The following is a 3,365-nucleotide window of genomic DNA, read 5'->3' as shown; positions in this document are numbered from 1 at the left end:
CCGTCTTCCAATGTGCCATCCCCAAATCTTTGAAAGGAGGGGTCCCCAAATTGATTTGAGATTCCTTTTCTACATGTGAGGGAATGAGAATGCAACAAAGAAATTCTGGTCAGTTGCAGAGAAATGAGGCGATGCTCCTCACACACGTTCATGTGTAAGGGGGGATCCTGGGTCAAGGCCGTGGCCACTGTGCAGGGCTGTGGTGAGCCTCTTCGTCCCTGGGCGCTGGCGGGACTCACCCTACCCGCCAGCCCCTTCACATTTCAGCAGTTGGGTCTGCCAGCCTCCCGTTCTTTCACCTCTGGAGTGGAGCTCTGCCAGAACCCTTTCCTTCAGACCTAAGTGAGTCAATCAAGACTTTGAGGAAAGACGTCAAGGAACTGGGTTCGAGTCCAGCTCCACCTGGGTCTCACTGTGCGATCCCAGGTTGGGCCCATCCTCGCTCTAGCCAAGCCTCAGTCCCTTCATCTGTGAAATGGAACAACGCCGCCTACCAGGGCTGCTGTGAGGACCAAGGAGGTCACAGCTATGTGAGACTTGCTTTTTCAACAGCCCGGACTGCACTGGGGTTTGACTAACAAAACAAAACCAAAGGAAAAAAGGTTTGCGCTAAACTATCCTGAAACCTGGGACTGGGTTTCACAATCAGCTCTGCTGAGCACTGTCTGGGGGAGGTGAATTTTCATTTCTCTCCGTGGTTTTTGCCAGGGCTCCTCGTCTCCTACCCCAGCCCACGGAGCCCTACTGGAGCTGAACTGGAAGGGAAGCAGGTCGGGGGGGTGGGGGACAAGCGGGCTTGGCTCCTGGAGGCCTGAGTCAGCGGGCAGGCAGGCAGGGCGGGCCCAGTCCTCGCATGCTTGGGGAGGAGATGGTGCAGGAATGTTCCTCCCGCCCAGGCCTGGGCCCTGCCCACTGCGTCCCGGCCCCGGCTCACACGCACACTGAGGCCGCTGCTCAGCTCTGGCTGGACAGATAGGAGAGGCCTGGCGCTTTGTTGGGTGGGTTCAGCCAGGGGCCTATGAGGCAGGAGGGACTGGCCCTGGGGACTGGCCACAGAGCTACCCGGGGCTAGGCTCAAGCCCTTGAACACCCTCGGGTGACACAACCAGGTGCCACCCCTTACCAGACCTCGGGTTCCCCATCTGGACAGCGCCAGTGTCAGATGACAGGTGATGCCACTGGCTCCCCCACAAGGTGGCGCGGGTGCAATCTAGAAGCAGCGATACACGTGACACCTTTGCTCTGAGCGTGTGTGACTTGTGGCCATGTGTCTGAGTGTGTCACTCTGTGCAGGTAGGACTGCAGTACGGCTAGGCGTGGGGACACGATGTGATCGGTGCTGAGAAGAGATGATGCGTGTGCAGCCATGGCCGTGAACATGTGCCGTGGCTGGCGCCGTGGCTGGAAGCGCCCCTGTGCAAGCATGTGACTGTGCATCTGTGTGCGGACGGCCAGGGCTGGCCCATGTCCCCGTGGGCAGGGTGTGTGGCTGCATGTGGCTGTGGCTGCTTGGGCTTGGGCAGCTCCACCTGTGACTTCGTGGACGTGTGGATGAGAGCGCAGCGGTGCCACGGGATGGAGGAGAGGTGCTGAGAGGGCTCTGGAGCCACCCGTCTGCCTGCCTCCCCTCCAGGAGTGGCACAGCCGTGGCAGAGCTGTGGCATGGTGGTTCATGGTCCTCCTGTGTGTCCGGGAGGCAACAGATGCAGGATCTGAGGGCTGCCTCCATCCCCAACCCCCACATGTGGCCACAAAGCCGACTCCTTTCGTGGGTTGGACCAAGACTGGGGATCAGAGATTCAGATCCCCCCCACCCCCAGGTCCTGACAGCTGCCCAGGGCAGAAAGAGGGGACTTGTTTTCCACCCCCCTCACAGCAAAGTGAGGGAGGGTATTGGAGGTAGCCGGGCCCAGCTCTGTCTGGAACATCTGCCTGGCAAGTGACTGAGGCCAGGCAGCAGGCCCTGCCACCACCAGGATGCTCCCACGCCTCCCCCAACTGGTCCCCCAGGGCCCTCCTTTGAGGGGCTCCAGTCAACCCAGACCGATCTCAAACTACCCCCCCCCAATACCCCAACCCACAGAGAGAAAGAAACCTGAGAGAATGGCTGTGACATCCTCACTCCCCATTACATAGAAGCCTGCCCCAGCCTAGCTATCTCAGGATGCCCACAGTAGACCTGGCCCGTCCCAACACTTCACTTCTGGACTCTTCTCCCAGGTCCAAGCCCTCCTGAGTAAAGTGTCAGACCGCCTCCCTCACGCTAAGGATGGGACACAAGAGAGTAATACTATTCCCAGGGCAGGAAGCATAAACAGGGGACTTTCCAGGCACTGTGGGTTAAGAAAGGCGTTTCCACCACCCCTCCCCAGACTGACGTCAGTAAGGAGCCTCCCCCACTGTGCTCAAGAGTACCATCTACAAAGGCGGCCTGGAGGTCAAAGCTGCGAAGAGGTTAAGGAGGGAAGGTCCTTGGGTGGGTTGGAAAATGAAGGAAGGAGGGCAGGGAGGAGGGAGGGGAAAATTCCACAGAAAGTCCCAAATCTGAGCTAATTTTGACCCAGGGCCAGGGGCCCATTCCAGAAGTTCCTCTGAGGAAGCTCTGCCCTGAACGAGGAACCTTTGCTGCCCCTTCCCCACCGCACCCACCATTCCTTACCCCTCTCACTACTATAAGCTCCCTGGGCCCCGGCCTGGTCAAAGCCCCCCGAGGCCCAGACCCTGCCAGCCCTATCCTCCCACCAAGTCCCCCTTGCCCCAAAAGAGAACCGTGGTTTGACTAGCACCCCTCCTTCCCACATGGAAACTGATTCCTGCTCATCCTAATTGGGACACCGCTGAGGGCCCAGCTGGGGGGGGCGGGGGCAGTTCTCCTCAGTGCCCAACACAGAAGCCACCACAGGACTGGGTGCCCTGGACTGCTTGGGGCACGACACGGTTTCCAAGTCCCCCCCCCAACCTCTCCTGGACCAGGGCTTTCCTGGGGGCCAGGCTGGGGCATGCCTCTCTGGGGAGAAGAACCCCATCAATTAGACTGTCCTGGAGCAGGCATCCTCTCCCTCACTCAGGCAAGCTCAGCCCTAGATCACTGAGCAGCACAGCCGAACCCCAGCAGGACTCCACCCATTTGAGAAATGGGGAGAGTGAGGTCTGGGAAGGATGTGTGTCCAGCTGGGGTCCACGTCCACCTCTAGCTCCCAGCTAGCACCTGCCATCAGCACAGTCCCCCCCCCAGCTTTAGAGGTTTTGTGCCCACCATGACCTCACAGTCTAAGAGCTCCCAGGGACACTTAGGGTTTCATCCTTCCCCCACCCTCAATCCCTTTGGGATCCAAACAAACAAACAAAAAAAACATGCCTTTGTT

This window comes from Eumetopias jubatus, unplaced genomic scaffold (assembly GCF_037043125.1).
Source record: "Eumetopias jubatus isolate StellerSeaLion01/CBP00866 unplaced genomic scaffold, mEumJub1_p1.0 scaffold_7, whole genome shotgun sequence".
Lineage (NCBI taxonomy): Eukaryota > Metazoa > Chordata > Mammalia > Carnivora > Otariidae > Eumetopias > Eumetopias jubatus.
Note: the sequence above shows the minus strand (reverse complement) of the source record.